Source organism: Gymnoscopelus microlampas (genome assembly GCF_963454915.1).
Source record: "Gymnoscopelus microlampas genome assembly, chromosome: 1".
In the NCBI taxonomy this organism is placed as follows: domain Eukaryota; kingdom Metazoa; phylum Chordata; class Actinopteri; order Myctophiformes; family Myctophidae; genus Gymnoscopelus; species Gymnoscopelus microlampas.
The window spans coordinates 24,562,139-24,585,729 of NC_139962.1; the positions used below are offsets into that span (position 1 = coordinate 24,562,139).

Genomic DNA, 23,591 nt, shown 5'->3' on the forward strand with positions numbered 1-23,591 from the left:
TAACACTCGGGTGCCCACCTATGGTGGTGCCTACCACCACACTACTGGTGACATAAACCAGTGGTTCTCAAACATGTTCATGTCAAGGACCCCCCAAATTCATATGTATTTGGCCGTAGACCCCCCCCCCTCCATTAGAAAATATGTAGTACCAGCCACCCACATAGAAAATGTGTTAATATTTGTCAAATAGTTGATCTATCGCGACGCGTTGTGACCTTATATGCTATTTTCGAATTAAGTTTTTCCACTGTACCTCATTTAATGGGGAACCCCCCAAGAAGTATCTCTGGGGACTGGGGGTCCCCTGACCCCACTCTGAGACCCATCGACCATAGGTCATTAGGCATAGCTCAAAGCCTACACGTCTTGAGCAAGATGAAGCTCAAGAAAGACCCTCAGGTGAACCAAGTTTAAATTCTTAAGTTTACGACTTCACTACGGTGCATGTGTGGATGTGGAAAAGCCTGGTGACTCAAGGTTATGGTGCATTTACTTTCAATAGATCTCACACAGGTAATGAAATAGAAGGGGGCGGGGCAATCAATGTCATTGTTGATCATTAACTTCCCCGTTCCTGAATAAATAACAGCCAACCACCGTGTTCATAAATAAATGTAGGCAATGTTATGGTTACTGGCGCAAAAAAAGAAAAGAAAAACAGGATGTGGATTAAGCGCTTAACGTCACGTTGATTGACATTGAAATAAACCAATGAGATTAGAAAACACTGAGTTTAGCCAATCGAAGGGTCCGTTTCATGCTCTTGCGTTTCATTTGGACCAGGCTGAGCCCATGTTGTGGTGTGTTGGGTTTACATACAGTTATGCCCCGCAATACGGTGCTTACCCATTATCTAACCCTTCTCAACCCGTGGGCCGGGATCGCCAGGGGGGTCCGTACATGATTTTGGGGGGTCCACAGATGGCAGTGAAGTGAAATGTAAGAACTTTTAAGACCTTAAAAAGAAAAAAGACCATTACTGCATCAAAAGTATACTTTAACACCTGGTTGAAACATTGGCCAAATTATTAAATGATATAAGAAAGAGGAAAAGATTATGAAATATCGGCTATTTTCATAATGTTTATCTGTGGAACCGAGTCAAACTAAATGTAATGCCTCAACTCCAAGATTCATGCTGTAGAGAGGGTCGTTTTAATATGATGTATTTTCTAAAAAATGTATTATACTATGCCATACATATGTTTTTCTTATCACAATAATATCTACGAGCATTCTTTATCTCTAAAAATGTTAATTTCTATAAACAAACAACCTATTTAATGAATATCTAGAAAGACAAATCAAGTGCACCTAATGTCCGTACTCCATTTCCTTTGCCTGGTCCCCCAACTGTATAATGGAGCTTGGTCTCCTGCAACTGGAAACTGCGGGCCATTGGTAGCCATGTTGGCGCCAAATCACTGTCACTTCAAAGCGAGAACGGTCCCCTGGCCAGATCCAAAATGGCGTCTGTTTCCGTCAGTGTAAAAATAGTATCCGCCCATAATACGAGTGCGAATCGCGTCCTGCGTTTCATTCCGAAGCAGTGTTGCCATGTCCCCTTATTGTAAGCTACTTTGGGCTTGTTTTTCTGTAAAGTCGCTTGTAAATATTGGTAGTTTGCGGTTTTTTGGGCTTGTTTCTTTCTTCCCAATTATTATTTTAGCCAGTGGTTCTCAAATATTTTCATGTCATCATGGACTACCCACATTAATATGTAGCCTATTTGTGTTGTTAAAAATGTTTCAAAACGTTTCCAAATATTCCACATCTTATTTCAACATTTTGTTTTGAAAATAGCAGATCTACAAGCTCACAACGCGTCGCACCGATGCATATAGGTTGAAAGTGTTCATGTGGCCAGTGGCCTAGTTGCTTCCAGAGCCAGTTGCTTCTATTGGGCTTGTTTTCCTAGAACTGGTTGCTTATTTCTCTCAGAGAACCTGGCAACACGGTTCCTTCCCCAGCCCCATACTTCACACTAACGTCAAAGGCCGCTCGAAAACGTTCGAATGGGTTTGCTAGAGAGGATTAAACCGAAACAAAACATGACATTTCAAGGTTTTTACGTTCACCAACGAAGCCTTCAAGTTTTAACGATGGACCATTAAACGTTCCCGCGCGGTGACGAAGACAACATAACTCCATTGTTTTCACGTTTTCGGGGGGATATTTGAAGCCTCGTCTTCGGTCGTCTTGTTTGTTGGGTCTCTAAGAATTAGCACTAGCCTGGGCTGCTAGTGAGAATTAGCGCTAGCCTGGGCTCTGGGCTGCCTGTGAGCCCGATTTAAAGCTGCGATGGTGGCTGCAGGTTTATGCGGATGTCTCCGCCGGACGATGTCTTTTTACTGAACCCCGGGGGCGACAAATGGGAACATCTAGCATCGGGGGAGAACATCGGGGGATAGACTTGAGTTGGCTGACATTCTGAAAGAGGTAAGAAGACGCATTATTGTTGATTTAACATGTAAACAAACGGGACCATTGCATGTCTCGGTGTGGCGTGCGCGTGGGCGTGCTACGACCACCGACACACACACACACACACACACACACACACACACACACACACACACACACACACACACACACACACACACACACAGCTCGTAGTATTTTCAACACAACGTTGACGTATTGTCATGTTGATTTGGATTAGCGAGTATCTTTAAAAACACTTAACCGAGTTCCTGGGTTGGAATTGATTGTGATGGTAATCAGGCTTGTTGAATCGTTTCGTTCATTTGCACTAGACAACACACGGAATATAAACATAGGATGCCGAGTTAAGTTACACACACGCAACGTTATTATTCGTGCCTTTTTCGAATGTTAGTACGTATTTGCAGTGTTACTTTAAAACTCAAAGCCCAACACACACACACACACACACACACACACACACACACACACACACAAAATTTGGACATTTGGCAGTAAGCAAGGACAACACAAGGTAATACATCAAATGCATAGAAATAGTAATCTAGGATCATAAAGGTAAACCAAGAACCTATCATCAGTCTAATAGTAGAATATATAATAATACAATAAATGGTGTACATTGAAACTACACACACACACACACACACACACACACACACACACACACACACACACACACACACACACACACACAAGCCAGATAGGACTATTTCAAGTTTTTTGAGGACATATCTTGGAGGTAGCCTTGAATAATTGTCTTCTTTAGGATAGCCAAATGCTGTACGGCTTGTGGTAAAGTATAGAAGAGCTGCTTCAATATGCTTTAGCCCAAACAGTGATGATCAAGTCAATTTATAGGAAACGTAAGATAAAAGTATTTTTTGTAATGGGTATGACAACAGAATAGTAGTCTGTCTGCTTCATGGTCACATGGTCTGGGAGAGTGCCTCTATTTATGTCCATAAGCATCGGCTAATAGATTTAACTAATTCTTCCTGTAATGAAACATTATTCACCCCATGCATTTGCTGGCCCAGTTTCACATTAAAGCAGTGAGAATGTATGCTTGTAGTGAATGAACACAACAGCAATATTTTTACACAGAGAGAGAATGTTGGCGATATACAGTAGATTACATAATGGTTAGGATGCAGGTTAGTTGTGTTATCATGTAGTAATAACATGTTTTCAGTGGGAAATTCAGATTGACAAACATCTGAAGTTTTGCATTCTGCTGAGTTCAGGACAAATCCCAGCACTATGTATGACTTTTTAGTGCAATAGTTTGCAGTGTGGGATAACAAGAAAGAGAAGGGCACAGTATAATGGGACAACATAGCAGTATAGTGGAAACAGAATATGGATGAGAAGAAGCCCTCTACTTTGGTGCAGTATCAGTGCTGAGGAAAACACTGCAGTACCGCTAGTGGTGTTTTCCTCCAAGATACTGTGAGCTCTTAAGCTTGCTGGGGCGTTCACGTCTTCTACACTGCAGAGGTAGTGATGCATATCACACCATCCCTCTTGAGCTTGCACAGGACCTATTTTTATATTATGTAATTTAAGGCCTCAGTTACAATACTAACTCAATTATGCTATACATTTATGGTTGTTGACTTGTGGAATCCAGAGATTTCCTACACACCTGTGTAAAATTGTAACTCACCTGATTTACAGGTCAAGCTTATTTCACAGTACAATGCTGTAAGGGTAAATGTAAACCAAAAATGTACAGCATCAGAATGCATTTAAAATAAACATTTAGTTTATCCATATCTAGTCTAGCGTAAACATCCCATTAGTAGCTCTACTAGCTCTGTCAAAGAATCGTTTCAGACCATGGACTAATTTAGTACTTTTCAGGTTTCAAACCATGTCAAGTCTTTGACTTTTTTGCATTGACAAGGAAATATCCTGAGATGCTATAAACATTCATGGTTGTAGTCACAGTGTATATTATTGATATTTAATGATATCGTTTTTAGCAGATACTACTTTGCCTTATGGGGTCTAAGAAGTAAGAACGTGATGATTTAGTTTTCTGCTTGTAGTCATTGGTATAACGGCTGCATTGTACATGGCCGATTTATCTACTCAATGAAACAAAACAACACAACTGTGTGCTAAATTATTATGGTTTGATGCTATTTGATGCTTCTAGGGCCCCCTTTCAGCTAGCGTCAGTGGTGACCAAGGTTCGTCATTCATAGGACTGAACAGAGAATCAAGCCATGCCTTGTGCCTGCAGCAGGAAATGGAGTCCTGACTGGGTCGGGAGGTCAGGGGTTATGTCGGTAGCTGGGATTTCTCACGTTTCCTGTTTTAGGAAGACAGCCTGCCATTCTCTGCTTTGTTGATTGGCCTTATGCTGTCTACAATTCTCCCACAACTAACTAACCTCACTCAGTGCCTTTCATAATCTAAACAGTAGCTCTTGTATCTCAAGACGCTCAGTCCAGGTTGTCCACCCTGACCTACTTAGACCGGAGTATCAGTCATGCTTGCTTTCAATAACTGCCACCAACATGTGAAATAGAACATTTAACAAGCTTCATGTACTGCAGGTCAGGCAACGTCAGGGTTGCTCTTAGATTAGCTCTTTGCAGTGCTATGAAATCTGCAGTGTTGCGTAGCAGCATGAGCTTAAAACACGGCTGGCTACTATTCCCGTTTGTATGTGTGGTTTTGTCCTACCACTTCCTCCATATTCTCATGATTTGAGAGTATTATACAGGGCAGGGGTTTCATTTCATCGGTCTATTTCATTAACCTGCAGCTATGATCATAATATGTGCCACAATACAGAGGAGATGAATAGTATGAAATGTAACAATGGCTGAATTGTTAAATTATTATAATGTCAATGTTTTAAATTTAGAGTAGGATTACATTGTCTTTGAGGAGAGATGGATTATTGGCAACACAAAATCTTTTAGACCTGTTTATTGTACACATTGAATATTTTATAGTTCATCAGTGGACTTGAGTAGAAGGCGTTTTGCTGTTGTTCTGCCCTCTGCTATCTTGCAGTGTTTAATATGGTGAGTGAGCGTCTGACAGCACCCAGTAGATTGTGCAGTGGTTGTCGAGGTAACCTACTTCTGGAGGTGCTAATAGAAGAGCAGAACGTCTGATGCTCAGGAGGAGGGGAAATCGGCCCTGAGCACCAAGTCAGCCTCACACACTGTGCCTGCCTCCTGTCTGTCCAAGCAACCCCCCCCCCCCCTGTGCTGCTGAGAGAGTGGTATTTTAGGTAAACAAGCATGGCTGCTCTTGTTTCTTGTTTCTCTCTCTGTCTCCCTCACACAGCTCTTTCTCGTTTCACCCTTTTTCAGCTGTGTAAATCTTTTATAGCTCCTGACCTAGCAGTACAATCTCAGCGGACAGTCAAATGACATCTGAAGCCCTTTGAAATCCAGCCTACTCCTTTCCCCCTCTACCCTGCAAGCGAAATAGAACAAAATGGCGGGCCCCATTCCTGCTGTCTCCCTGAGGGACAGTGGAGCCTCATTTGGGGGTTTAGGAGGTCTTGATGGCTGATGCGCTGTCTCCCCTGCTTAGGTTGTACTTGCCTGCTACCCTTCCGCTGCACCACTTTTGATAATATTTTCTCTCTCTGGATCTTTTGTACATCAAAGTGGGAAAGGTTCTCTATTCTGGCTTGCTACTGCTTCTACAAAAATGTACTTTTAAAAGATTTTGTTTTTGATTTTTCTGACAGCAGTGACACTTTAAGAAAGGGAATGAATACATTTAGCTGTTTTTCTTCATGGATGGGAGAAATTTTCATGAACTTTTACATGATAACAGACTCGAAAGGTTTATGCTATTGCTAGACTGTGTCAGATTGTAGGGTGGGTTGTAGGATTAGAATTATACAGGTAATCTGCTTCACTGCCTGTATGTGACATATTTATACTTAACCATGTCATTTTATCATACACTGTTAATTGGGATATTTTTTGGCAGACATCATTACAGACAGTGAACGTACGTGTGGCGTGTATTGTGTCAGTTATTACCAGTAAATGTATCATGTATCATATTGCAGCATCATAATATAGTTTCCACTATAATACTAATAAATAATACGCCAGGTTGAACTCTAAATGTATTGTAGGTCAGGTCTCCCAAAAGTAGTATCATCAATAGTTCACCACTAACATTACGTTTAACTAACGCATAGAGGACACACTATCCGTTCACACTGAATGGGTAGTGTGTGTGTGTCAGTATGGGGAATGTGCTCTGTGAACGTGGGCAGACATGAGTTTGGGGGAGGGGGTGGAGAGAACATTTGGTGATTTGATTGGGTGTGCTGTGGAGCAGGGGGCTGCACAGGGATGATCTATTATCCATTTGTGGCATTGGAAATGTCCTGAGGTTAGTCAGCCAGGTCTGGGAGCTGAGACGGTAGAGACTTGATGTGCCCCTCTGGGATTGGCTGCTCTGGTCTAATCAGCAAGTCCTGCTTTCATGAGATCACTTGTCTTTTCTGTACCACCTCCTCGATCTTAAATGTTTCATATCTCTTCCCATCTCCATCTCTGTAGCCTCACCTCTGATCAGAGCTTGCTTGCTTTTGAACCAAACTTTTTATGCCCCTCTCAGATGTATAAGTCATGTTATGTAAAGCGGATGACTGGCATTTTTCAGGAGGGGAAAAGATGTGCTCACTACTGACCACTGCATTGGTCTGAATCACATAATAAGCGCAAGCAGAGAAACTAGCCGCTGTGTCTGTGGGCTGCCTTAAGTTGTGCCCAGCACTCTTCTGTGGCACGGGGGATCAGCCGCAAGCTGAGAGGTGGGGTGGTATGACCAAGTGTTGGGGGGTGAGGGTTGGGCTGGTGTGGCCTGGCTGAATCTCAATCACCAGGGCCCTTTAGTGGTGCTGCCCTTTTGAAGGGCCAGCTGCAGCCTTTCAATCTGCCCATTTACATTGAAATGCACCGACAGGAAGGGGGGAGGGGAGGAGAGAACGAGAGAGAGGAGACAGACCTCTGCGTCTGTCTGTGTGGGTGGGTGGGTAGTGGGGTTTGGGGTGGGTGTGTGTGTGTGTGCGTGAAAGCAGAGCATACCTAACCACAAAACACCCAGGAGAGGAGGTCCATCAGCGGGGAGGGGGTGTGCCCCCATCGTCCAGTCCCAGCGACACTTTGTTTTCACCAGCCTGCTGCGGGGCCATATAGTGCACACAAAGGCTCTAAGCACCCTCTTTTGACCGGTGCCTACGTTTCCACCACTCAGCTCTTTTCTGTCTTTACAGCTAGGCCGGCAGCACTGATTTGTGGAGGTGGTGGTTTGTCCCCCATCAACCTTTTTTTAACAACACGTTCCTGTTAGACTCATTGTCGGTGCTGCTTTCACACTTTTATCCCTTTCGCAGAGTGTTTGTCTAGTTTAGCTTCAGACGAAGTCGTTATTTGTGAGCTTTTTGTTTATCTGGGCTCGATCAGTCACATAGCCTTGCGTGGAGATGATGTTTTGAGTCCCGGTTGCTGGCTCAGTGTAATGGAGATCATACTGTGCTGTTGGCTGGTAAAAGGAAGCCTGTTCTGTAACTCATTAGGGGCTCCATAGACAGGCTGCGGTTCAGACAAATGAGGCCAGTGTGTCATATTCCTATGTTCATCTAGCTTTCCAGGATAACTTTGAGCTCCTCAGAGGTGTGTGTGTGCATGACAGTGATTGAGGGGATAGTCGTGAGTGGGGGGATGGGCTAATCACTAGTTTCGTGTTAGGCTTGGGTGGGAAGGGTGTTTAATTTTTCTCACATGTTCTGAGCTGCTGGTAAGCAGTTTGGACAGGTTTCAGGTTGGCTGCAGAGACTTGCCCTGTGGGTTATTTTGCTTTTCTCTCTCTCTCTCTCTCTCGCTGGCTGAGATCACTATAACTGTTCAAGCAACAGCAGCAGAGTTACACGCCTTTGTTTGTTTTGTACCTAAATCCTCCTCTGTTGTAACTGCACTTTGAACCACACTGAGGTTACCACGGCTGTAGTAGACGGCTGACAACAGCCCAAAGGCTTTGCATATTTATCCATTGATATATGGACAGAGGTTCCTGGCACTTTCAGACTTGCTGCAGAATCTGGTATAGATGTGAATTGCAATGGTTTGGAATGTCAAGCATGTAATTCCACTTCCTTATCCCTCAGCAACATAAAGATGACGTCTACTGCAGTGAATGCACGACAGAAAATGATTGTGTATCTATGTGGAAAACAAACCTGCTGTCTTGGAAGTTAAAAGTTCGGTGATTCATTATTCCAGTGCAGTCTAAATACAGCCTATCATCGCACCTGCCCTGTGGAAGTAGTGGTATACTACTCCACTTGACTGTGTGATCTCTTTGATGTGTAAGATGCACAGGCTGCACCACCATACCATGTGTGTTTTAGGTCCAATTGTGACATTTTATTAAGTTGCAGTCCACTGTTATGAATGCTGACTGTAGCCCATATAGCAACACCGGCCTTTAAAGTTAGTCTATGTCCTCAGTTAGGCCTACTGGTCATTGTTTAATTATCACAGTGTTTACTAAGCAGTTGTGGCTTGTGCCAAGCTAGAACAAGCACAGCATATTTTGGTCATTGAGTCTTAAAACGGTCCCCCACCTTTGTTCATTTTTGTTGTTTTGTAACACGCCTGTTAATTTCTGCCAACATCGACATTACTCTAATCTAAGTACATTGTAATTGCTGATAAACAAACACCAAACACGTCAGTGCACTCAGGTGGCACAGTGCCATATAACAATAATCTCAAACACACCTGAGAATTGGTCACACTGGTTGAAAAAAAAATCTTCAATTTATTGGATATTTGTTTAACCTTCAGGTAACAGTATTATTGTATATTGAAAGTAACACAATTGAGACAACCAAATGTGGAAGGTAAGGGTACTAAAATCTAAGGAAAGGCCTTGGTGTACAAATACGTTTTTTTTAAGACACTGACTTAGCTAGCCTTAGATCCACAGGCAGGGCATTCCAGAGCCTGGGCGCCCGGGCCGCAAAAGCCAGATCGCCCATGGTGACGAGGCGAGTCTTGGGAACTTCCAAGAGGGCCTTACCTGAGGCTCTAAGGCTGCGCAGCGGCTTGTGCGGTTGCAGCATATCTAATGGATATTTAAATGTTTTAGGCCTATTTAGGCTTCTCACAGAGGGAAATGTTTCATTCTGATCTAGTCTTCCCAGAACACCTTCAACACCAGTACTGCAGTACACAGAGTTTCGCTTGCTACTTCGTTTTAACTTTGCCAAGAAAAGTTTCTAAAAATGCATCTGTTGGTAACAAACATAAGTTTATTATCGGGTAAAGGTGGCTCTCCACCAAAACTCCTGGCTCTCTGGCTCTCCACCAAACTCCAGACTACTACAGAGACTGGTGGTGGGGTTCCGATGATGTCGGATGTTCAGGTGTCCAAAAGCTCTGGTCGCCAGTCGCCACACAGCACAAACTATTGCAAATGGTCGATCAATGGCACCTTGTTGTGCGCATGCATCAAGAGAAAATCAGATGAAATAACTCCACACCAAGAGGTGGCTGTAGTCTGCAGTCCTCAGAGCACCAAAACAAAAACACAGAGCATTTTTGTGCTAGTCGTAGTACTGCTTTGCTTTGGAGTTGATCGTATAGGAATTGAGAGTTGAGAATATTGTATCAAGTTCAAATGTGCAATGTTCAGATGAGAGGTCTACTTCTCTTTCTCTACGGAGCCTAACCTGCGGTGTAAAATACATTGTAGATTATTATTTTAGCATCACACTACAAAACGGCAACTCATCTTCTATATAATAGTCATATTTGTGGTTAGAATAACCATTTCTCTGTGTCATTGATCACGCCTGGTGTTGCATATGAGTTTATTCATTTGATAAACACCAGTCTTGAGGCTCTGTGATGCATTACTGTGTTTACAGAAAACAATAATACTGGAATAATACTGGAAGGTGTGGAGAAAATTACACCAGCGTTCCCTACAGCAGACCAAAGGCTTATTATTATTGTTATTATTATTATTATTCACAAGAAAGGTGGAATTAAAATGGGATACCCTTATCCTGATAAAGGTGCACGACTAGGCCTAGCTACTGTGAGTTTAACCAGACCAGTCTGCAGGGAGTGGAAAAACACATCTTCCTTCATTTGGCCTGCATGGGGACTTTCCCTCCTGGATATGTGGCAGCAGAGAGAGCAGCTCTTAAAGCTACAAGCCTGCCTATGTTTAGCATGTCTATTAGGCTGCTGCGTACACATCGTAGTCCTGCTCTGATGCCATCAAGAACATTCAGCCATGTTACTTGGTTTGCCCATTAATGAAAGGAGTCGAAGAAAGTTTCGAAATTGTAAGGCAGTTTGGAATAACATGAGATAGAGTGGACATTTCAAGTTGACCTACAGTGAGCTGTCATTGGCCCTTGTGGTTGAAGTTATTTGTTGACCATTTGTGTGTTGTTAGCCAAGGCCCAAATGTTCACTGATCTAGATCCAGAGACAGTAGTGAACCAGATGTTAATCTAACAAAGTTGTTTTGACTCTGAAACCGTATTACTTCTAAATGCACATCAATGTGTGTGTCTGTGTATAGCAGTCAAAATTCCCTGCAGTGTATCTTTTTATAGAAACACCAGCAGTCTAATCTCTGGTGTGAATGTAGGACAGTCTTTTACTCTTCCTAATTATGCAAAGCCATTTTACAACAATTACTGCATTGCCTCTTTGAATGTGTCAACGTCACTGATGGCCACATACTTGAACCTTACATTTCCATATGTTGATTGAATGATTGATTTTATGGTCCATCTAGGGCTGCGTACTGAAATTCGATACCTTTATAGCACTGACGAAACTGCGTTGATAGCATTGAGTACCGAAAAATACCTTGTCATTCGGCAAATATCGATACCTACAGCCCTAATGTATCTAACAATGGATCGCAGCACTAGGTGTTTTTAGCTTGCAGATCTGTTCTTTTCACAAGGCATACAGGAAAAACACTACGTTATGCCCAGAGGCAGAGTGTGTGTGTGTGTGTGTGTGTGTGTGTGTGTGTGTGTGTGTGTGTTTTATATTGATAGGCTGGACTACTGTGTGCTGTGTGTGTGTGTACTAAGAATGGCATATCAGGCTTGATTCCAATTGTGCATGATACAATTTAGAATATATGCAAAAAGACAATGGTACCAAGAATGCGTTTGACTGCTCAACTGCTGAGGACAGCGATGTACACCAATTTTCATTGCTGTATAAATACTTCCAGGTTGTGCATAAAATGTACTGTATATCTGCGTTATTCTTTGATCCCTGACCAAACACAAAACACTCATAGCATTTGTTCCAGTGACATTTGAACCAGTTCATTAAAACTTCGGCACTACCTTAGCCCGTAGCACTTGACCTAGCCTTGACGACCATGCATTGCAATCTTATGCAAAAGTAAAAATTAGATAGCATGTTATTTAGACAGATGCCAGGTTCATTTGTTGACCTGGAATCCTATAGTTTGTATAGTTTCAATGTACAGATTATTATTATTTTTTGTTATACTGCAGTACAGTACTATACAGTCACATGAATCAATGCTTGCCAGTGAGGTCTGTCAGCAGATACTGTTTGTTTGTTTGTATGTAATCCTGCTCATCCTAATTTGTTTTATTTGATAAGAAAATTGATAAGCTGTTAATATGTACTGTAATGTGTAATATATGTCAGGGCTTGAATTTGGGCATGGGGTTGCGAGAATTGCGACTATGTTTTAGAATATTTAAATTGATTCCTGCAAATATAGCGCTTATAATGCAGGACATTCCCGCACACATTTCCAGCAATGTTAATAATATAATCTGAGCCAACGTGAATGCGGGACTCGTTACCGGCTGGCGCTGTATAGACGGACCTCATGCATGCTCTCTCCAGAGTGTCTGCCTCTCTCTACAGGCCACAAGCCCGCTCCCACTTCCCTCTCTGCTGGCTATGTTTATTTATAAATCATCGTACGGGGGTGTCGTACACCAAACCTTGTGATGCGCTGCTCAATGGCGATGCACTGTGAGCTTGTAGTCTATAGATGACTATTTTAGGCATGACACTGTTGCAGACAAAGTGTAAATTAGACTTAAAAACATATAATGCATAATCTGAAGGGAATCTTTGTAACAAAATACCAGACCAATAAATGCTGGCACAACCGTCTGTACTTTTTCCTCTCCTCCAAATCTTTCTGTTCTGTCTCTGTTTTCCTTCCCTCTTCCACATAGCGTTTGTCGCCTTTTGTTCTTTAGTTCCAAATCTATCTGTGAAGTGTAAATGATCTTTTTCATATTATTATTTGACTATGCATCTTTGTCCTTGTATTCTGACTTTTCAAGGAGTAGATACGTGCATAGAACGTATAGTAGGAGACATGTACTGTAGGCACAGAAATGCACACAGTAGATCTCATACCTAACCTACATAATTCTACTGACATTTAAAATTAAAATAAATAAAACTGTAGACTACTACAGTATCTTTCTGTCCATCTCTCATCCCTTACTCTCCCCTCTCATTCTCTCACTCTCTCACACACACACGCACGCGCGCGCTGAAACATACAGTATAGAAACCTAGAGCAGACATACAAGCTCACAACGCGCCACGATATAGCATTCTGAGCTTGTAGATTTGTTAAAATAAATAGCCAAAGTACATAGGGCTGAAGTGGTTAATTTACGTTTTGTAATAATAATTGAACCCTATAAAAGTATAGTGACTAAAAGTACAATATTTGCCTCTGAGAGGTAGTGTAATAGAAGTAAAATATTTAAAATACTCAGTAAAGTAAAATTACCTCAAAATTGTACTTAAGTACAGTACTAGAGTAAAAGTACTTATATACTTTCCACCACTGATACAAACCGTCCCACAGACACTGCTGATGTGAGGTTAGTTGTGTTGCAATTAGAGGCTATATGCGATATATATATATATATATATATATAGATATATATATATATATATATATATAATTCAATGAAGGCACAGTGAAGGCTACTGACTGCACCTTTGCTAGAAGTCCCATTTGAGAGAGTATACAGAAACTGTTTGTGTGCGTGCATGTAGGTGGAATAACTGAATGTCATACTATCGAGGGAAAGTTATCACAGACTGCAAATGATTCTGGTTAGCTTAGCATCACTAGCAGTGTTGCTAACACCAGGGCAGGGGTACATTAAAAGACAAAGTAGCTGCAAAAATTAACAAATGATGATTATGACAATGGAAATGTCTCCGTATGGTCAACTATTTCCATCATCAAGGATCATAGACCTCTCAGTTAGTCACCCCTGATATGTCCACAGAGGCTGCCCATGTAATTACTTCTGTTTATTTACCTCTAAAGATGTCACCCTGTCCTCCCCAAATAAATATAAATAAATAAAATAAGGGTTGTTAGGAAACCCTACCAAATGTCTGATCCCTTATTAATTGCCAGTCCTACATTGAGGAACCGGTATTGAAGTCAAGTTAACTGTATTGACCATTTTTGAATGATACCCAGCCCTAGGTCTATCAAACACAGAAACAAAAGATATAAACGATAACATGATTAAGTGACAACACTTATTTCCAACAACAATGGTCCCAGTCATTAGTGTTTTTGTGTTGCGTGTTGCATAGCAGGTGGATTTCTTTAGCGAGAGGAGGCTTTTTGAGTTGCCCAAGAGGCTGAAATTGAGTTCTATTTAAAGCTACAGCTGTTCTATTATGAATGTTTTGCCTAATTAATTATTTAGTTGTGAGGAAGGAGACTATATTTGGAGTTAGTTAAAGCCGGAGAGGGATATAGATGAAGAGAAGGTCCACTGTCACTACAACAGCATTTTGTTTTCGGCCAGCCTCACAAGCTTGTCCTGCAAGTGTGTGTGGGCAGGTGCGGCCACCACGTATGGACACTGCAGTGCACACTCTGCCACGTACCCCCCCCACACACACACACACACACACACACACACACACACACACACACACACACACACACACACACACACACACACACACATCCTCGTCCTTCTGGTAAGCAACGTTTCTGATTTGTAATTGCATGTCTGCATTGTTGGATGCATGATTAGACTGTCCTGGCCACCAGTTGAACCCAGACAAGCCATGTGCTGTTATGCTGGTCTCTCTCTCCCATATATCCCCCTCTGCCACCTCCTGTTCCCTCTTTCTACCCCACCCCCCAACACACACAAACACACACACACACACACACACACACACACGTCTGCCTCTGCACAGCAGTGCTGGTTCCACAGGAAGTGCTGCTTGCAGGAAGCCAAGGGCGTTGGACCTGACTGTTTGCCCCGTTTCCTCCTCTGAGCAAATCACCATAACACATACGCACACGCACATATGTATCTAGTATTCTGTTACCTTTGGTCTGTTGCTTTTATCATTTTCATTTCAACTCCTGTTGGGAGTTCTAAGCCTCCATGTTGTCCCAAAACAAAAAGGCTCAACTTGCCCTCAGTCAGCAGAATAGAACTTCTCTGGAACAACACATGTGCTTTAATCTAAGTGTAGTGTGATGGAGAGATCTGTGGTGAAAGTAGTTTCTCTTCCCTCTGTGCGGTGGGAGGTTGTGTTTGGGCCTCATCTTCAGTCCTACTTCCACAGGAGGTGGAGAGAGCTGTCAGTCTGTTTTCATCTGCCAGATCAAAGCTTTCCACTGCGAGCCCTGTGTGATTTACCTCTCCAAGCTAGTACAGAGAAAAGAAAACAACATGCACATAACACAGATGCACACATAACGGCGTGGATGTCTATAGCTTGCTGTGCACCACAGCGCATTGTGAGCTTGCAGATCTTCACTATTTTTGTATAAAGTATAAAATAATGCTTAAATGGTTAATTGATTTGTTGATATGCGTACATACTGTGTGTGTGTGTGTGTGTGTATCTATCTTATCTATCTATATACATACATACATATACGCACACAAATGCTAAAGTAATATAATCGATAGTTGCAGCCCTATTTGGTAGAATGTATATTCTTGGCAGTCTCGCTTATGGAGGTGTTGTGGTCTGTCTTTCAGAGCGAAACGTAAAGTTATGCATCTCTGTCCACCTTCACAGTCTTGACCATAATCAGAGGATGAAGCATTACTTTGTGTGTTGATATGCATTTTTTTGTTTTTACTCCCCAATTTCCCTAAAATTACATTGCAATTTGCCATGTAATGGATTTTCAATTTTCACACACACACACACACACACACACACACACACACACACAGACACAGCCTTCTGTGAGCTGTGCAGTAATTTCACCAGGCATTAATTCATGCACATCCTGCTCTCCTGGGCAGACAGCTTTCCAATGAGGACGGAATGAGAAATCACAGAACGAAGGGCTCGGCAGGTGTGTTTGGCTGCGGCCTATCAGCAGACAGGAGATAGGCAGTGACAAACAAGCCCAGCAGAATGCAACGGTAGTCTGAAATGGCTCCTCGGCAAGGTGACAAGGGCTGCTGTGTATATGCGTGCAATGTGTGTGTGTGCACACACACACACACACAGGGCAGAGTTAGACGTTTTGGTCAGTTCTTGTTCTTGTTACTATGCTACTGTCAGTGCTATGTCTGCCTGTCAGCTAAACAGGAAAGCAAACTCTACTTTACCATGCTATCAACATCGCCAGCCATCACACCTATCCCTGGGAATCGATAGCATACGTTTACCGTCACAAGCTGGAGAGGTGCATGTGGTATCCGTAATGATAGGAATCAGTTAGACTTCTGGGATGAGGGAGCTGGATTCAGCTGGATTCAGGTATGTGTGTGGAGGCTGTGTACATCAGCTGGACCTGACTGAGAATTGTGTGGGTGGATGGAGGCTGCAGGCATTATAATGTAACACAGTTGACTTGGATTGCAGTGTGAGAGAGCATGTGCGGGTGTTTGTGTAGATGATGTACCATGTGCTGCGCCTCCATTTCCAATATTGCTGGAACCTTGTCCTCCTATGCTACCATGGCAACAGAAAGTGACAAACTGAATTGCTGTAGAAACGCTCAGCTTTCTGCAATTCTGAAATTTTGCAAGCACTTTCCCATTAGTCTGAGGAAGAAATGCCTCTTGAAAATGTGCAAATCAGCCTCATGGTGGCGCTATTACAGGCCGATTCGTGTTTTTGTCTACAACCGAATCTGTGTAAAACTTTGTATGCACACTCCCTAGACAAGGAAAAACCTTTGCCCTGCATTTTTCATATTTGCCTTTTATAGCGCCACCAAAAGGCTGACTTATGTAAAACATATTATTTTATATTACTCCTTCAAATGTTATCAAAATTTCCTGCAAATCGGTACATATGATGATGTGATCAAGATGGATCTGTTTGATTTTTCATATTCCATCCTTTTTATTTCATATTCCATTCCATCCATCCTGGCTAAGATTGACATCTAAAGTTTGCATGAGTGGCCCGTTTTGAACAAAATGCCACAAACAATGAACGCAGCGTCCGATTGCTGTGAAACTTGTACACAGATTTGCACTACGTTGAGGAACAAATGCCACCCTTTTAACATTGCCCTATTATAGAGTTTTGCAAAACACATTTGTTACTCCCAGAAATTTTGTCCAAACATTACGTAAATCGGTACACATTATCTCTACAGTCAAGTGATCAATATGGATCGGTCCGATTTCATATTCCATCCTCATTGGAGAATTCCGAACATTGCTGGCCCACAATAACCTACCTGACCTGGCGGAGACCTCTAGTTGGCGAGAGAGTATGTTTTACCCCCTGTCCGTCCGTCCGTGTGTCCCGTGTGTCCATCTGTCTGCGATCGGCTAATCTCCGGCACCGTTGGCCCGGTCGCTGCGAAACTGTGCACACACACTCCCTGGATGCCAATTCAGAACCTCTGCCCCAAATCTTTCACATGGGCCTGTTATAGCGCCACCAGGTGGCCGATTTGTGCAAAACCCATTGTTTTCCATTACTCCTAGTCTCCTACAGATTTAATCCAAACGTCATGCAAATCGGTACACAGTAACTCTATAGTCATATGATCACCACGGATCTGTCCGATTTTCCATATTCCCTCCTGATTGGCTAAGGTTGGCTTCCAAAGTTTGCAGGATTGCTCCGGCATCTGCCATCAGACCTCTGGAGCTTGTTCAGAAAGCTGCGGCACGTCTGCTGTTCAACCGCCCCAAGTTCTCCCACACAACTATCCTTCTCCGTTCTCTACACTGGCTCGCCGTAGCGGCTCGCATTCAGTTTAAAACCCTGGTGCTAGCCTATAGGGCAGTGAAAGGAACAGCTCCTTCTTACCTCCGGGCTATGGTCGATGCTTACACCCCTACCCGACCACTTTGGTCTGCCACCTCGGGGCGACTGATTGCCTCGTCACTCAAGGGTCCTTCTGGTCGATCTACACGGTCACAACTTTTTTCTGTTCTGGCCCCACAGTGGTGGAATGAACTTCCCACTGATGTCAGGACAGCAGAGTCACTGCCCATCTTTCACCGCAGGCTGAAAACCCACCTCTTCAGGAAACACCCTTCCTCTTTGCCTGGACTACTTGTTGTTAACTAGTTGTACGAACTCTTGTTTTATTGTTGTATGGTTTTATTGGATCTTGTTTAGTCGATACACTTATTTGTTTTAGCTCTTGCTCATTTGATTTAGCTATTTTGTCTCATCTGTTTAAGAAAGTAGGTAGCTGATATATTGCACTTTTACCTTAGTGCTAGGTATACTCTTGGTTGATTGTTTTTGCAGAAAATGCACTTAAGACTTCTGGTGATTAGTAGTTTCGTTCCCTACCTATGTTGAATGCACTTATTGTAAGTCGCTTTGGATAAAAGCGTCTGCTAAATGACTGTAATGTATGTAATGTAATGTTTTGAACAAAATGCCTCAAATCATGAACGCAGCTTGCGATTTCCGTGAAATTTCACACGCACATTCCCATTAGGCCGAGGAAGAAATGCCACTTGAAAAATTTCAAATCAGCCTCATGGTGGCGCTATAAGAGGCCCATTTGCGTTCTTAACTAAAACTGCACCAATCTGCATCAAACTTTGCACGCACACTCCCTAGAGGCCAAGGAAAAACATAGTCCCTGCATTTTTCACTTTTGCCTTTCATACCGCCACCAGCAGGCCGACTTATGTAAAACACATTTTTTGATATTAAGCCTTCAGATTTTATCCAAATTTCACGCACATCGGTACACATGATCTCTATAGTCATGTGATCAAGATGGATCTGTTTGATTTTTCATATTCCATCCTGATTGGCTAACATTGACATATAAAGTTTGCGGGAGTGCCCCTTTTTCAACAGAATGCCGCAAATCATGAACGCAGCGTCCGATTGCGGTGGAACTTTGCATGCAGAATCGCACTAAGTTGAAGAACAAATGCCACCCTTTTAACATTGGCCTATTATAGCACCACCAGGAGGCCGATTTTTTCAACACTTTTCTTTTTAATATTACTCCTACAAACGTTGTCCAAACATCATGCAAATCAGTACACATTATCTCTAGAGTCAAGTTAACAAGATGGTTCCGTACGCTTTTTTATATTCCATCCTGATTGTCGAATTCCAAACATTGCTGACCCACAATAACCTTCCTGACCTGGCAGAGACCTGTGCTCCGAGGAGCACTTTTTCTAGTCTGTTTTCAATTTAGTATATTTTTGGTTAATTGCCCACTCAAGGGAAACTTGAAATAGTGGAAAATCACTACTGGAAAACAAGATTAAACATGAGGCTGACCTTGCCGGCACAATTAATTTATTCATTCCAGAAAAAAACGCACCAAAACTAGGGATGCCACAATCTGACCTTCAGCCAATTCGAAATTCGGACAGCCCTGGCGAATATTTTTCGATTATTCGACGGCACCGTTTTTTGAAAAATATTTTTCAATTTTTTTTTTTTTTTTTTTTTTCAATTTTTTTTTTTCTTTTTTTTTTTTTTTTGCTCCTGTTTTAGCATTATCACGGTCATTTCCGGGTTGCGCGGCCCAATTATTAGTTACGTTAATGTTTGGGCTGGGATGCTTTCCAGCAGGGGCCTCAGTGCGGCTGCAGAGTTCATGTTTGGGCTGGGCTGAAACAGTGAAACGCTCTGAAACTGTGGCCATTTACAATTATTAAGACTATAATATTACTATTATTAGTATTAGCATATATTTTGATTGAAACTAAGGCATACAAAAGTAAAAAGTAAAAAAAAAAAAAAGTAAAAAGTAAAAAAAAAAAAAATTTTTTTTAATAATTTAAAAAATATATATATTATTAAAATCGAATTTTAAAAATCATTTTCGATTATGGAGACTGTAACGAATATTCGAAAATTCGAATAATCGGTGGCATCCCTAACCAAAACCAACCGAGGGACTCAAACATGGGTAGCAAGCAACATCTAACTGTTTTTTGTCTGTGATGATTTCGGCTTGTTTCAGAGTGTCCGGGTCTAGGAGTCTATCTGTGTTTATTCCAACATTATGGAAAGCAGTAGCAGTTAAAGCTTTATTCATAGGAAACCCACTAGCCCTTTAAATGATATGGATTTTATCGATTCAGATTACTTAATTTTTATGGGTGCCTGGCTATTTGGATTCGGTTCCTATTCGGAACTTGGAATTTTGACACCCAACCCTAGACACCAGTGGTAGCTACCTGGTCATTACAGCGATCTGTTCAAACTGCAATTCCCAGAAGTCTGTTTGAAATTACTCTCGTTTCGCCAGAAGCACCAGTCCGAAATGGTTTGAGCTGACTATGAGGCTACGAGTCTGCAGGCGGACATGCCACTCCACCAGATCAGAAACACCTCTAACAGTAGAGCATTTACTCTGATAAATAATCTTAACTGTACACACAGTGCACTCCTGCTTTCACAACCTTACTGCTAAAGGCACATTTATACTTTGTTGTGGGGCTGGGTGTTAGGTTCGAAATCAAATATATCTTGACTGAATTCCTCTTTTGAACTGCACTTGGAGTCTCGCCACATTACTATATTCATTGTCAGTGATCACATTGTCATGGAAAATAGCCAATCTACAAGCTCACAACGCGTAGCGTCGTGTTGTGAGCTTGTAGATCGACTATTTTCTTTTCTGACTTGTCTTTCCTCTCTGTTCCATCTCTATTTATTTCCCCCCTTCCACACTGCATCTGTCTTGCTGGTTCTTTAATCCATCTCTGTTTCTGTCAAGTGTAAATTATCTTCATATTTTCATTATGAACTTTGCATCATTGTCCGTCGTGTATGGACTTTCCAAGGATTAATGTATAGGACGTACAGTAGGAGACATGTACTGTACGCACAGAAATGCATAAACCTCTTAACTACTGTAACATTAAAACTGCCCATACTACTGTGCAGTTTGTCCATCTCTCGTCCCCCACTCTTTCTCTGTCTTTCTCTTGGACCAGCTTATAAATAAACAATATTTTTTAATGATTGCGACCTTTGCCAGATGAGCGATTCAGGAAGATAAAAGAAGACATATCACATTTAGTTTTCTGGTCTCTTGTTTTTTGATGTGCACATTATATCATTTTATATGCCTCAATACGATTATATATTGTGCACAAGGAAAAACATGAGACCAGGATATGTGATATGTCATTATCATGTTCATATATTGTTCTGAACAGATTATTTAACAAAGGTTACGATCATTAAAAGATGGGTGTTCATTCATAAGCTTGTCCACAGGACTCTCATTGACTTCAATGCATTCCATCGAACTTCCAGCCGGCTAAAGTTTACCTCCCAGTACCTGACGTATCTACCAGCTGGAATTGCTAGACCAAGAAATTGACATATGTCCTTTTGTTCTTTACATATCCTTTTATTAAAACCAGGACAATATAACATTATTCTTTTGCACCATATTACCACATCGGAGATCTAGTCTCGATATCAATATAATATCCTTATTTAGCCCAGCCCTACTCATTACTATGAAAGTGTCACATGCCAATGCCCCAATTGGGTATCTGCAATCTCACAGGGTGCCGAGAGGATGATCTGAGTATGTTCGCCTAACTCTACCTAGGGTGTGGTGTGTTGTAAATGTATGCTATTTTCCTGTCTTTCCAATGATGTCTCCCGCATATCCGCTGACAATCCCATTAAACACTTCTCCGTTCACCACTCCATCCTCTGCCCTATCTGCATTCTCAGGCTGTGTTGATGCACCAATTCAGGCACCCGCCACGGTGGCAGCGATGCTCGATGTGTCCATGAGTAGTAATACACTGTAAAGAGGTGTGGTGAAAGCACACGAAAAGCACTGTCTAACGCAAAAATGGCTGTAAACAAACACAGCCAGGTAGACATTTGCAGGCAAAGTACAGATGCTCAGCACAGGGCTGATTACATCAGATCATCATTATGAGCTCTCAGAAATCCCACTGAAATGCCAAGTGTAACCCTGCTCATACAGAACGGCAGAGAGAGGGAGGGACAGACGTTTTGGCTAACATGCTGGACCAAGAGACTTCATCCTGCTGCTGCTGTGGCTGTGGTCGCCCCTGCTGAGGAGGAATCTGTGAGATTGCTGCACAGATTACCATGGTGACAAGCAGAGTGCTAGGCAGGGGAAAGAGACGGATGGTTGGGTTGGCCTTGACTGCCAGTGGTCAGATGCACTTCTAAGTATTTTCTCACTAAACACTGCAGCTTGGTTGCGTTGAATGCAATGATCGCTGGCACTGTAAAATCAAGAATCTGATTACGCTTAGGTCAGAGACGACAGTTATAGTTAAGAAAGATAGAAATATTAAGGTCAATGTTGTACTGAAGGCGGCGCCTATAAGCCGTGTGGAAATTAACCAAAAATATATTGAAAACCGATGTTGTTAACACATCGGGTGCCAAACACGGTCTGAACCGTGTGTTTACATAGTGGCGGTTCCGAAGCTTCGGTGCCGAACACGGTCTGAACCGTGATTTCAGTCTTTTTGTTTTTTTCGTTTTTCTCCGCGCGGGCGGGGCTAGAGCAGCTCTGGGAGCACCCATTGTAATCCTGCGAAGGAAGTGCCAGATCGCTCACCGGAAACACTTTTTTTTCCCCCATCCGCTTCCTGTCTATTTCCTACTTTGAAACGCCTATATCTCCGAATCTGTTTCCTGTGGGGAAAAGCGGTCATGCGCGATGCGCGATCCCCCCCCCCGTTGTAACCCGCGAGGGGAATGTTATGGTTCCAGCCTGTAGCCAGGCTAATGGCAGAACATGAATCGATGCTTTTTTTTGCGTGGATTTGCTTGTAATGCACGTGGAAACTTTAAACAGCAAAGCACAGTCAATGGGGAGAATGCTGGCACCCACGGTAAGTTGTTATGAAAAAATGCTGGCACCCGATGTGTTAAGAACCAATAACTTTTTAATTTATTTTTAAAAATATATATTTTGGGGGATTTTTCTGCTTTTATTGATAGTTATTAAGTGGAGATGGACAGGAAACAGGGAGATAGAGATGGGGAGAGACATGCAGTAAAGTTGGGACTCCAACCCACAATGCACTGTCAGGACACATTGGAGCCTAAGCCGAGCCGGACAGCACTATCATCAGTGTTGAAACCCTCAATACTTCATAAACTTGACCTTTCCAGTTTCTATGCCAGCAATTTATGTTCATTTGTTTCCCAGCAATGTAACATTGTTCAAGTGTAAACAGAGATAGTTGGCTAAAAGGTAATACACGACAAGGTGCGTAACAGTTGTAGACGGTAGTAGAAACCTTGACATGTAGGGTCTACTATTTATTTACGGTATATACCATGGAATTCTGCAGAGCTTTTTATGTCCATGGCGTCATGGTAGAATATCCCTCAACACATTTGTTGTCTTTTTCTGTCCGTTAGGATTGGGAGGTATAACGGTCGGTAATACAAGGCATCACGATGGTATCAATTTCATCACCTTATGCAATGCAAACATATACAGTGGGTGTTGTCCTCTGTAGAAGCTAGTGTCAAGACTCTGTGATCTGAAAGTTGTTCATTTGTTTCCCCCATAACCACTTAAACCCTATGCACTTCATTGAGAGATCAAATTTCTTTTTCCTTTTTCTTTACACCAAAATGAAATCTCTTAATCAA

At 42.2% G+C, this 23,591-nt stretch overlaps 1 protein-coding gene across 2 annotated transcripts in view; it reads left to right on the forward strand.

Annotated features, from left to right (window-relative positions):
- Positions 1-1,986: 1,986 nt before the first annotated feature.
- The window catches only part of ankrd11 (ankyrin repeat domain 11), a 138,052-nt gene continuing 116,447 nt past the window's right edge, over positions 1,987-23,591 (forward strand). For both annotated transcript variants that reach the window (XM_084057069.1, XM_084057071.1), the window contains exon 1: positions 1,987-2,442. The gene's annotated coding sequence lies outside the window, so the exon portion shown is untranslated. The remainder of the gene's footprint in view (positions 2,443-23,591) is intronic.